This window comes from Myotis brandtii, unplaced genomic scaffold (genome assembly GCF_000412655.1).
Source record: "Myotis brandtii unplaced genomic scaffold, ASM41265v1 scaffold174, whole genome shotgun sequence".
In the NCBI taxonomy this organism is placed as follows: domain Eukaryota; kingdom Metazoa; phylum Chordata; class Mammalia; order Chiroptera; family Vespertilionidae; genus Myotis; species Myotis brandtii.
Genome location: NW_005356437.1, coordinates 1,373,320 through 1,387,459, shown reverse-complemented (window position 1 = coordinate 1,387,459; position 14,140 = coordinate 1,373,320). Strand labels below are relative to the sequence as shown.

At 38.3% G+C, this 14,140-nt stretch overlaps 1 protein-coding gene across 7 annotated transcripts in view; it reads right to left on the bottom strand.

Annotated features, from left to right (window-relative positions):
• Positions 1 to 14,140, bottom strand: part of CAB39L (calcium binding protein 39-like) — a 181,906-nt gene that overhangs the window by 108,708 nt on the left and 59,058 nt on the right. For 3 of the 7 annotated variants that reach the window (XM_014537204.1, XM_014537203.1, XM_014537206.1), the window contains exon 3: positions 4,096 to 4,295. The exons of 1 other annotated variant lie outside the window; for it this stretch is intronic. The gene's annotated coding sequence lies outside the window, so the exon portion shown is untranslated. Of the gene's footprint in view, positions 1 to 4,095; positions 4,484 to 14,140 lie in introns of those variants that run through there. 3 more of the 7 variants (XM_014537205.1, XM_005863204.2, XM_014537202.1) reach the window with 3 other exon arrangements.

The window sequence follows — 14,140 nt, the reverse complement described above, 5'->3', positions numbered from 1 at the left end:
CCTGCTCTGTGCATGACAGGGGGCAGCGCCCCAACTCCCCAATCGGCCCTGCTCTGAGCCCGACCAGGGGCTGCACCTAGGGATTGGGCCTGCCCTCTGCCACCCAGGAGCAGGCCTAAGCCAGCAGGTCATTATCTCCTGAGGAGTTCCAGACTGCGAGAGGGCACAGGCCGGGCTGAGGGACCCCCTCTCCCGGCCAAGTGCACAAATTTTTGTGCACCGGGCCTCTAGTCTATATATATAAAAGGCTAATTGGCAAAGTGTGCCCTCGGGAGTTCGACTGGGAGATGTGGAGTTCAATCACTTGCTATGATGACTTTTCCAGAGAAAACAACCAGTAATTTCATTCATTAGTAACATTTCTGTTGACAGCTCCAGTCATTTGTTGGAGCTAAAATTTTCTACACCTATTAGATATTAATGATTGTCAATAAATAATAATTTTACATTCAAATTTTATAATCTCAATTTATAGCCGAGATTTGAAGCTAGGTTAGTATTCTCAAAAACTAGTAACTGTAGCCCAGCTGGTGTATCTCAGTGGTTGAGCATTGACCTAGGAACCAGGTCACAATTCGATTCCCAGTCAAGGGCACATGCCCAGGTTGAGGGTTCAATCCCCAGTATGGGGTGTGCAAGAGGCAGCCACTCAATGATTCCCTCTCATCACTGATGTTTCTCTCTCTTGTTCTCTCCCTCTCATTTCCTCTCTGAAATCAATAAAAATATTTTAAAAATTAAAACAAAATAAAAACTAGTAACTGTAATCAAACATCAGTTCTCTGAAATTCACAATGGTTATTCTTCACAACAGAATTATCAAAGGAAACTCAAAATTCACTTTTATTTTTAGTCTTTACTCTAAGTACATACATAATAATCACCAAATTTTGACTAGATACTGTTATTGGTATTAAGACAAGGTTTTTGGTTATAGTGTGAAATATAACTATTTCATAGCTTCAGTAAGCCCTTGTGCCTGTCTATGAACTGTCAATCTATAAAAACATTAACATGGGAGAGTAGAGATGAAAGCAATTTAGCTGAAGATAACTTGCATCCTATAGATTTCCAGGTGTGTAGTTTTTCTGGCTGGGTAGGTTAATATAGCCTTTCATATTTCCAAAGCTGCAAAAGTCTAGAAGAGTTTTTGCTAGAAGTTTAAGACATATAAGTCACAAAACTGAAAAGTATATTATATCATTCAAAAGCAGTAAAGATTTCAGCTTAAACCAATTATTTTCATTACTGATGGAATATTAAGTAGGACCACAATGAAAAAGCATTTAATAGCTTTTTCCCCTTGCTAAAGAAATATCAGTAAATATTATCTTTAAGCTACATTTTAAATACATATGTACATGTATATGTAAACAGAGATCCGTATCTCAGAAATGAAAAACTGTCTAAACTATTTCACCTTATTTTATTCAATCAATCAATCAATCAATCAATATTTATTAAGCAACTATTATATGCCATTTAGGAATACTCAAAAGCATTACTTTTTAAATAATTTGCCACATAAAAGAATGGTAATTCCTGAACTTTTCTGAATTTTTTTCATGTAGTGGTAGGTTTATTTTAATTTATAAAAAATTAACAAAGAAAGTGTAGTGTTTTTTAATCAAATGGAAAAGTCTTTCTGTACAATATAAGGATCATACAATATAAGTGTAATCTGCATTCATTTCCTATTTATTTTGTTATTGATTTTTATATCTGTTCATTGCATTACTAATTTAAAAATTTTATATCTTGGCACTTTAGAGGAACTTTTAGGGCAGAGTAACTAACCTTAATTTGCAACCTAATTGGAATTTTCCAAATAAGCCACATTTCTTCTTATGGGTCCTAGTACACACAGGCAAATACATAATTCTTTTGAGTTAAAGTTGATACCTTACTTCAGAATGTCTTATGTACTCAAGATACCTAGCTGGTAAATTGCTTTCCCTCATCAGCATCCCTACTCATTCAGGATTACCACCAAGTTATCCTATGTTCTTTTCTTTTTCTCTTAATAGTTAGGTCTATTCTGTATTACTAATACATTGCTTTGTTAGAGTCTCACATTTCAATCAGTTCTTGCCAGGTCATCTCTCTCATAATGAAAACTATGTGCCCTTAACCCCCTCTCCTTTTTAGATTAATTTGGAAAAATTACTCCGTTCCATTTTTTGTGAAATAAATAAAGAGTTTAGTCTTCATCTTGTATCTATTTATTAGATACCTACTTATGTGTCAGAACACTGGGCTAGACCTCTGAAATAAATGATAAGCATAAAAGCAATGGCTAGAAATATTTCTGTAGCAAGGAAAAGAATAATCACTGATTTTACATGAGCTTAGATCTCATAAACAGTGAAATTAATCTTGAAAGCTCTTAAAGCTAGAAATCTAATTTATAAGCATTCTTCCAAATATCCATGCAACTCTTAGTAAACTTGCTTTTCTTCAAGCATTAATAGTTAGGATAAAGATAATGTCTCATTCAACATAATTGTTTTTATATTTAGTTTCATCACTAAAACTAATTTTCTAGTATTTTTCAGGATGGCAATGGTTTTGCTACAATGTGAGTAAAATATATTCTTAGGCTATAATAAAAGCCAACAATAATTTGTTAAATTGATTCCCAAGGAACATGGGTCCAAAATTCTCAACAACCGACTCACAAAAAAACTTCTCAAATACAAAATATTTGTAAACTGGGCATAACTTATTCTTTATTTCTATACGAGCTTAAGAAATGGTGCCACCACTAACATAATAACAATGAATTGCTAGTTTAAAATAAAATTATTTTCAAGATTGCGAAGCTGTGTGCCAGTCTTCTATCAGTCCAAGAAGGACTGAGTGTGGGAAATTCTGTAAAGAAGTAGAAGTTGGTTTGTGATATTATCTCTATTGTATTTACTTTTGACTTTAAATGCAAAATACTTGTCCAGAAAAGGTTTCCACAGACCAGCTGAGCTTCTTATTATACATAGATCAACAAGCTAAAAAAAAAAGAAATCCCACAAAACAAAACCTGTTCTACTGGCTTCCATATACATAGAGGAAATATTAGAGAAAGGATAGCCATTTTATATTATGTCTAGGGTACAAATCCTTTTAATATGTGTACTGACACTCTGCTGAAGTTTTCATTTCAGCTAAGTTGTTCTGTTTAAAGAACTTACTTGAATCAGTAAGGACATTTTTTGAGGCTGGCAAAGTGCAGATTAGAAACTCTGCTTAGAATGGTACATCTTTACACAATGACTCAGTTTAGCAGCTAACAATATATACTTCCTTCCTCCAGCAGAAGAATGATTACATGCCTTCCCTTGATGCCCTTAAAATGAGATATGTAAAATTAGCATACACTCTGCTATGCTAAGTTTATATCAGAATGTGAATACATATTTTAAGAGTTTCTTTTTCTTTTTTCTGCTCTATTGCTTTCTTACATATATGTGCATCTGGTTATTCTAGTTCTCCAGTGGACCATTCTGTGAGAGCTTGGTATCAGCTATAAGAACAATACAACTGCATTATTCCTTAATTTAAAATCCATGTGCATTCATTTTGTATCAAAAGGTAAATCTAACATGTAAATTGTCTAATTTTATTTTTATTATGGAACTTTCAAGAGGTCATGTGCCACTTGAATCATGAGAATTCTGTAATTTAATAACTGAAAATACCAAATATCACAATGATAATTTTAAATTTACTGACACTAGGCAGAAAAATATAACTTGAATTTTCATGAAGTTGAAAGAGTAAGGTGAAAAATGATATACTGCCATTATTTTATTTTTGGAAACTTTGTAAATAAAAACCCGTTTCCAAAATAAGATATTTCACAGACAGAGAATAGTTGGTAGTAGTTCAAGTGTCTTAGGCAACAGAGGAGTATTGTTTTGTAGCCTTTGTTTTTTTAAACCTCTCCTAGTAACAGCAGTTTATCATTTACAAAGAAACAAGGTAACAACATGATTTAAAATGAATATATAAGCAATAACTGTAAAACTTTAACTGAAACTGAAGTTTACCATATCAATTCCATTTCTATGAACTGGTATAGATAACCTGGTTGATACTCACCAAATGTTATAGAAATCCCAGGCTTGTCTAAGCAACAACAAGTAGACACATGGTGAGGTGCTGAAGACAGCTCTCTCGTGGGCTAAAAGGACTTCAGAAGAAGTAGCCTTTATCTTCCCTTCAACAGGGGGTGATTCCTATTACCAAAGCGTGGCAGAGAAAAGAGTTTCCACAATCCAGTCTTGACTTTCTGCCTCTGTCTTTGAAGAGTAACAGTTACCACCGAAAAACATTAGCAGAATACGATCACTTGAACACTCACACAAGGCAGCTGTAAATTTCCACTCTCTTTGCTTGCTCTCAGATTCCAAGCATTGCTTTTAATCTGTCACAGGCAGTTCTGTTTCTGGTCAAACCAGCTTGCTTATGTGTTCTCTTCTCCCTCTCTAACACCCTTTTTAGAAACATAACCACACAGTCATACCTCCCCTCTTTTTCTTCCTCTGAACAAATCTTGCAACGTCACAAGAATGTGTATAAGACAATTAAGCTGAGGCAACCTTCATTCTTTGCCAAAAAAAGAGTCTAGGGATAAACAAAACCTTTTTCTCATTACATTTTTTTCCCTTTAAGTCCTATACTTATTCATGCATGGGGTTTTGTCAACGGATTAAACTGGTCTGACCATCTTGTTTAAAAATGTAAATAAAGGTTTCTAATAAAGGTATGTTGAAAGTGATAATAACAGATTCATCTGCCAATATACTAGTTCCGTAGGGAAGATGTTATTCCCAATCATAATAAGAAAGCGTAGCAAGTAAGTATTCAAATATTTTATCTTGAAATTAAAATACTTAAAAAATTAATCTTGAGATTTAAAACCTAAGGAGATTTTAGAATTAGAGTATTCATAATTTAAAGATTAATTTTGTGAAAACTTAATGTATTTTTAAATAGGGTATATATATTTTTAGGGTATATTTTGAAATTTGGATCAACATCTGAGATTATAAAAGAGAAAATTATAAAGAATATAAAAAATATTGACACTAAAGATAATAAATAGAACAGCTTAACCCTGGCCAGTGTAGCTCAGTTGGTTGGAGTGTCGTCCCATACACTGAAAAATTGTGGGTTTGATTCCTAATCAGGGAACATACATAGGCGGTAGGCTCAATCCCTGGTTGGGGCATGTATGGGATGGCAACCGATCGATGTTTCTCTCACATCAATGTCTCTCTCTCTCTCTCTTTCTCTCTCTCTCTCCTTTCTCTCTCTTTCCCTCCCCTCCTCTCTCTCCCTTTCTCTTTCTTTCCCTCCCCCTCTCTCTAAAATCAATAGGGATGTCCTTGGGTGAGGATTAAAATAAATAAATAAATAAATAAATAAATAAATCTACTTATACCATTCATGTGCAAACCTAATGTAATTACTTTGTTACTGAAATATGTCTAAGAATATGAGCTTAAATAAAGTAAAAGGTACATATCTTTACTTTTTTAAACTTTAGAAAGTCTCCTCCCCCCACCGCCCATCACACATATATAAGCATTATTGTCAGGATGTATAATACCTCTTCAATGAAAATTTAAAAAGCTAAAGGCTACAAATTTTTTTTCATTATTATACACATATAATTACAGAGTAAAATATCCTAAAATTATGTATCTCTTTGTAAGGTTCAGGAATGAGGAATTAGGTAGAAAGCTGAGTGAGACAAAATGGATAAAGGACTTAAATGTACGACGAGAAACCATAAAAATACTAGAAGAATCCAAAGGCAACAAAATCTCAGACATATGCCGAAGCAATTTCTTCACTGACACAGCTCCTAGGGCACTTGAAACTAAAGAGAAAATGAACAAATGGGACTACATCAAAATAAAAAGCTTCTGCACAGCAAAAGAAACCATCAACAAAACAATGAGAAAACCCACTGCGTGGGAAAACATATTTGCCAATGTCATATCTGATAAGGGCCTAATCTCCAACATTTATAGGGAACTCATACAACTTAACAAAAGGAAGATAAACAATCCAATCAAAAAATGGGCAAAGGACCTAAATAGACACCTTTCAAAAGAGGACATTCAGAAAGCCAAGAGACATATGAAAACATGCTCAAAGTCACTAATCATCCGAGAGATGCAAATCAAAACAACAATGAGGTACCATCTCACACCTGTCAGACTGGCTATCATCAACAAATCAACAAACGACAAGTGCTGGAGAGGATGTGGAGAAAAAGGAACACTCGTGCACTGCTGGTGGGAATGCAGACTGGTGCAGCCACTATGGAAGACAGTATGGAGTTTCCTCAAAAAACAAAACATGGAACTCCCATTTGACCCTGTGATCCCACTTCTAGGAATATATCCCAAGAAACCAGAAACACCAATCAGAAAGGATATATGCACCCCTATGTTCATAGCAGCACAATTCACCATAGCTAAGATCTGGAAACAGCCTAAGTGCCCATCAGTAGATGAATGGATTAGAAAACTGTGGTACATCTACACGATGGAATACTATGCTGCTGTAAAAAAGAAGGAACTCTTACCATTTGCAATGGCATGGATGGAACTGGAGAGCATTATGCTAAGTGAAATAAGCCAGTCAATGAAGGAAAAATACCACATGATCTCACACATTCATGGATAATAGAGACCATTATAAACTTTTGAACAATAATAGATACAGAGGCAGAGCTGCCTCAAACAGATTGTCAAACTGCAGCGGGAAGGCCGGGGAGGGTTGGGGGGCAGGAGGGAAGGGGGTAAGAGATCAACCGAAGGACTTGTATGCATGCATATAAGCATAACCAATGGACATAAGACACTGGGGGGTAGGGGAGGCCAGGGGATTGTCAAGGGCGGGGGAAAAAAGGAGACATATGTAATACCCTTTGTAATACTTTAAGCAATAAAACAATTAAAAAAGAAAAGGAAAAAAAAGAGTAAGAAGAAAAAAAAAAGAAAGCTGAGTGAGATGGTTGGTGACAGGTCTAGGTAGCATTTGTAGGAGTCTTTGGAATTAGGAGGCAATGTACTCAGGTTGGAATATGTGCTGGATCTCTGAGAATGCTAGTTAGAGCCTGTTTTAGAGTATTCTGTTCTAACTCCTTAGCTCCAAAGATTTTTGGGTACTCTGTCTCCTACTATGTGTTACCAATCAAAATTCTTGGGTTCTTCTAATGACCAATACCATGCCCCAATTATAGACATGATAAAATTAGTTATTAGCCCTATTGTTATTTTAATCCTACCCTCTGAAGAACTGAAATATGTCTAAGAATATGAGCTTAAATAAAGTAAGAGGTACATATCTTCACTTTTTTAATTTTTTAAAAATATATTTTCATCGATTTCAGAGAGGAAGGGAGAGGGAGAAATAGAAACATCAATGATGAGAGAAAATCATTGATCGGCTACCTCCTGCATGCCCCCAACTGGGGATCAAGTCTGCTACCCTTCAGTCTGCAGGCCAACACTCTATTCACTGAGCCAAACCTGCTAGGGCAAGATAAATATCTTTAAACAGTTGTTTACAATCCTTAAGAAAAACAAGAAAATAAAGTGTGGATTACTTCTTAATCTATATATCATACATTTAATACATATTTCCTAATATGCACATTTTTATTTAAATGCACATGAATGGTATAAGCAGATTTATTTATTTATATACACATTTCTTAATCTAGTTCATTTAGACTTTTAAAATTTAAATATATTATAAGGTAATTCACATCTTAACACATAAGAAATAGTCATCAAAGACGACTAGAGATTAGTCTGCTGATTATTCCTTCAATTTGTAGTTTTGTAAAATTTAGAGGTTTTTTTTTCACTAAAAAAATATTTTTATTGATTTTTAGAGAGAGGAAGATAGAAGGAGAGAGAAACATTAATGTGAGAGCAAAACATTGACTGACTGCCTCCTGCATGCCCCCTACCAGTAATCAGGCCCACAACCTGGGCATGTGCCCTGACAGGGAATCAAACTGGCAACCTTTCCATGCAAGGACGATGCTCAACCAACTGAGCCACACTGGCAAGGGCTAGAATTTTATTTCCTACTAGAGGCCCGCTGCACAAAATTTGTGCACTGGGGGGGGGGGGAAATCCCTCCTGCCTGCACCCTCTCCAATCTGGGACCCCTCGGGGGATGTCCGACTGCCCACAGGGATCGGGCCTAAACCGGCAGTCGGACATCCCTCTCACAATCTGGAACTGCTGGCTCCCAACAGCTCACCTGCCTGCCTGCCTGATTGCCCCTAACTGCTTCTGCCTGCCAGACTGGTCACCCTCTAACCGCTCTCCTGTCAGCCTGATTGACATCTAACTGCCCCCCTGCCAGCCCGATTGCCCACAACTGCCCTCCCCTGCCGGCCTGGTCACCCCTAACTGCCCTCCCCTACCGGCCATCTTGTGGTGGCCATCTTGTGGGAGGGTGTGATGGTCAATTTGCATATTACCTCTTTATTATATAGGATTTTTAAAGAAATGGAGATGATCCCAAATCATTAAAAGGAATTAAATGCCCAGTATCTTGCTGAGTCTAAAATTACACTGAAAGAGTTCTGAAATAACTGAAGAAATTCAGAATTTGTAATGGGGGTGTAGATACTTAGAATAACTACAAGGTTAATTTTCATAAATCACTTTCAAATTGGGAGATGTTATATTTACTATGATTCTAAGCCACAAAATAAAGACATGGTATTCAAAATATATAATAAGACTGAGTACCTATGATTGTGTACAGTTTATATTTGATACCTGCTAAACACCATTTTTAAGATGCATACAAAGGAATCACAAAAAGTGACCTTATAATAGACCACAAAGAAATCAATAAATTATCAAAGGAAACATAGTACAAGCTTCATCTTCTGGACGCAAGATGATAAAATACCTTAAAATTTCTTCAAGGGATAAGTAAAGGTTCTTTTTTTTAAAAAAACCCTCATAATACTTGAAAATGAAAAACAAAACAAAACACCTTGGTAAGCCCTAGGCCAGGGGTCCTCAAACTTTTTAAACAGGGGCCAGTTCACTGTCCCTCAGACCGTTGGAGGGCCGGACTATAGTTTAAAAAAACCCTGAACAAATTCCTATGCACACTGCACATATCTTATTTTGAAGTAAAAAAACAAAATGGGAACAAATACAATATTTGTATTTGCATGTGGCCCGCAGGCCGTAGTTTGAGGACCCCTGCCCTAGGCGGCTTGGCTCAGTGGATAGAGCGTGGGCCTGGGGACTAAATGGTCCCGGGTTTGATTCCGATCAAGGGCACACACCCAGTTGCGGTCTTGATCCCCAGTAGGGGGCATGCAGGAGGCAGCTGATCAATGATTCTCTCTCATCATTGATGTTTCTCTCTCTATCTCTCACTTTCCCTTTCTCTCTGAAATCAATATGTATATATATATATATATTTTAAAGAACCTTGGTCAGAGGAATAGTGGCATGAGAGATCCACTCGGCCTCTCCCTTTGAAACTTCAACAAGTTGATCAACTATAATTCAACTAAGGACTCCCTGTCAATATAGAAGCAGGCCTGAGAGACCCGAAGCATCTAAAGATGGGCAACTAGGAATAAACAGGGAGGCAAGAAGGGAGGAGAACTCAAATGGCCACCTACGCAGCCCTGCAGCCAGGAGCTGGCAATCAGTTCGGCCAGAGAGGGGAGGAAAACAGTGGTAGCAGGTCTTCCATGGACTGGGAGAAACAGAGAGCTTCAGTGGGCTCTCCAGCAGGGTGAGCAGTGCGAACAGCAGCTAAGCCAGCAGAGCCACCCGGGCAAGGACACAGCATAGGGGGTTCTGCCGTGGCTGTCCGCCACTGGGTGGTGGTGTTTCAGACAAAGAAATGGAGCCACAGAGCACTGCCACTCCTTAGACTCCCAAAACTCTCCTCTAGTTGTCCTTGGTGTCAGGTAGAGGAGCATATTACCTGCTAACTGACAGCTACTGCAGTAGAATTGCAATTGCAATTGTTTCCCCCTCTGATTGATCTCTAGGTGGGGTGCGTGGGGGGCACTCTACAGGGTTGCCATTACAGTGAGGGTAAAACAAACCCCACCCCAAAGCAGTGGGGCTGTACTGTCTTACAGAAGCTAAGGAGAGCAACTCTGGTAGGTCACAGAGGTAAAAATCTTATGATTCAGCACCACCTACTGGAAAAATAATAGAAAGACCTCTTTGGAGAAAGCTGCTAGATAAAGGACAATAATACAATATAATATATTAGTATGTTTAGACAAGTGGTTCCTAATGTGGGGCACACGCCTCACAGGGGGGCAATTTGAATTTTAAGGGGGGAAATTCAAGAATGAGTTATTAACAGTGAATTTTTTGCATTTCTTATGGCTCTACGGGCCTCATATACATTATATAAATATATATTGTGACATTTATACATTTCAGTTCTCTATTATATGTTTTGAAACTTTATTTGCAATTTTTTGATATCACTCCATATTATTATTTTTTCAACAACTTCTTAGTGATTTCTTCCTCAGTATTTCAACTGTCCTTTCGTTCTTTTATTTTTCTCTTTCATGGATGTCATGTTCTTTGGAAGCTTGTTTAGACCAAGTTAATGGCCTTTAAGGCTTTCTACACATGAATAGGAGTTCACTTTATTTATTTATTTATTTATTTATTTTTAAATATATATTACATGCCCTTGACCGGAATCGAACCTGAGACCCTTCAGTCCGCAGGCCGACGCTCTATCTACTGAGCCAAACCGGTCAGGGCAGGAGTTCACTTTTTGAATAATAAGAATTATATGTCACAGGGGGGCATCAGGATTTTAGAGATGCTTAGGTGGGGCATGGCCAAAAAAAGATTGAGAACCACTGGCCTAGACAAAGGAGACCAGCAAATACCATGAATAACCACAGTAATGAGGAAGCTCAGAAAGAAAATGAAAAATCTCCAGAAAGAAAGCTGGAACACATGAATAAAATGACAGAGAATTCAAGATTGCCATTCTGAAAATACTTAACAAGATGTGAGAAAATACAGAAAGGGAGTTCAATGAACTCAGAAAACAAATTAATGAAAAAAATGAATACTTTACCAAAGATTGAAACTTTAAAAAAGAACCAATCAGCCCTGGCTGGTTTTGCTCAGTGGTTAGAGTGTTGGCCTGCAGACTGAAGGGTTGTGGATTTGATTCCTGTTCAAGAACACGTACCTTGGTTGCAGGTTCCCCAGTCCGGGTAGGGGCTAGTGCGGGAGGCAACCAATCAATGTGTCTCTCTCATGTCAATGTTTCTCTCTCTCTTCTCTCTCTCTCTCTCCCTCCCTCCCTCCCTCCTCCTTCCCTTCCACTCTCTCTAGAATTCAATGAGAAAAAATATCCTCGGGTAAGGATTAAAATGAATGAATGAATGAATAAATGGACCAATCAGAAATCTTGAAAATGAAGCATACAATTAAGGAGATTAAGAGCAACCTTCTAAGCATAGGAAGGAGAGCGGACCAGATGGAGGAAAGGATTAGTGACATCGAAGATAGGAATCTAGAAATGATGCAAAGGGAAGGAGAGAGACTTGAGCATAAACAAAAAGAAAGAAAGAACTCTATGAGCACTATTTGACTCTGTCAGGAAAAGCAATATAAGAATTATAGCCATACCCGATGAAGAAGAGAGGGGAAAAGGAATGGAGAGTCTATTAAATAGATAGTGGATGAGAACTTCCCAAATCTATGGGAAGAACTAGATCCTTAAGCCCCACCAGTGTGGCTCAGTGGTTGAGCATTGACCTATGAACCAGGAGGTCATGGTTTGATTCCTGATCAGGGCATATGCCTCGTTGGGGGCTCAATCCTCAGTGTGGGGTGTGCAGGAGGCAGCCGACCAATGATTCTCTCTCGTCATTGATATTTCTATTCTCTCTCTCCCTCTCCCTTCCTCACTGAAATCAATAAACACACACACACATACACACACACACACACACACACACACACACACTGGATACTTGAATCCAAGAAGCAAACAAAACAACTAGTTACCTCAATCCAAAGAGACCCTCTCCATGGTGCATTGTATTGAAACAGTCAAAAATTAATGACAAAGAAAAAATTCTCAAAGCAGCCAGGGAAAAGAAGGAGGTGACTTACAAAACCTATAGAATATCATCCAACTTCTCAAGAGAAACTCTACAAGTCAGAAGAGAGTGGAACCAAATATTCAAATAACTGAAAGCAAAAAAGTATCAGCCAAAAAAAATATATATATATCCAGTGAAGTTAACCTTTAAATATGAAGGAGAAATAAAGACTTTTCTAGACATACAGAAGCTGAGGGAATTTATCACCAGGAAACCTATTGCAGGAAATAATCAAGGGAATTATTCTACTGGAAACAAAAAGCATAAGGTCAAAACACTATGAGTAAGATCACCAAAAACTTACAGCATAAAAAGGGATAATTTGGGACAACAAAAACATAAAAGGTGAGGGGTTAAAGGTCCAAACTGGCAAAGGTGGATTGAGATTAGACACACTCAAAAGAAAAAAAATTGTATGTAACAACTTTATTTTTCATAAACTTAATGGTAACCATGCAAAACTCCCAAAATTAAGAAGCATAGCTTTAAAAAAAGAGGAAGAGAAAGGAGTATGGAAAACAACAGACAGAAAAAGAAAAGAAAAGAACCAATGGATACACAGAGCTACCAGAAAACAAAAGATAAAATGGCTATAGGAAATCCTCATACATCAATAATTACCCTAAATATAAGTGGTCTGAATTCACCAATAAAGAAGCACAGAGTGGCAGAGTGGATCAAAAAACAAAACCCAACAATATGCTGCCTTCAAGAGACACTTCTAAGCTACAAAGACAAAGGTAAATTCAAAGTAAAAGGGTGGAAAATGATTCTCCAAGCAAATAACATCCACAGAAAAGCAGGTATAGCCACTCTTATATCTGACAAAATAGATTCCAAGATAACAAGAGACAAAGATGGACATTTTAAAATGTCAAAGGGGACAATCCATCAAGTAAACATAACACTTCTTAATATATATGCACCCAACCAGGAAGCACTGAAATATATAAAACAAATTGAAGGGGAAATCAGGAGCTTCACAGACCAAAAAAGACTAAGGGAGTTTATCACAACCAAGACAGCAATGCAAGAAATGCTAAAGGGAATGCTGTAAAAAGAAGAAATAGAAAGGGAGGAAGGAACACAGGCATAATGAATAGAATGGCTACAAACAAGTACCAATCCCATCTAATAATAGACAAACATGGTAATTGACCGTACCTTTGCTACGCCTCCCATGGGCTAATCAGCGTGATATGCAAACTAACCGCCAACAAAGATGGCGGCTAATTTGCATACTGCAGGCAGGGCAGGACAGCGCCATCCCGCCTGCCCTGCCGCCATCCTGTTATCTGTGACCCGGAGTGGCAGGCGTCCGTGTGTGACCCAACCCGGGGCGGCGCAGCAGCAATCGGCCAGCCCACCCGGCCTCCATCCGGGCATCCCATGTGCGACCCGACCCGGGGCGGCCGGGCGGGGAAGCAGCGATCGGCCAGCCTGCCTGGGCATCCCGTGTGCTTGGCATCTCTTGCCTTCACCTGAGCCCCCACCCAATGGGGACATGGGGCCCTCTCCGAGAGAGAGAGAGAGAGAGAGAGAGAGAGGCGGAATTTACCGAGGGATCGGGCCTGCCATCTGCCACCTAGGGAGTGGGCCTAAGCCAGCAGATGGTTATCTCCCGAGGGGTCCCAGACTGTGAGAGGGCACAAGTGGGGCTGAGAGACACTGCCCCCCCACTCCCCCACCAGTGCACAAATTTTTGTGCACCAGGCCTCTAGTCAATAATAACATTAAATGTAAATGGGTTAAATGCTCCAATTAAAAGACATCGAGTGACTGAATGTATAAGAAAACATGACCCATATATGTATATGCTGTATACAAGAGACCCACCTCAGAACAAGGGACTCACACAGACTGAAAGTGAAGGGATGGAAAAACATTTTTCAGGCAAATGGAAATGAAAAAAAAAAAAAAGCTGGGGTAGCAATACTTATATCTGACAAAATAGACCTCAAAGTGAAGGCC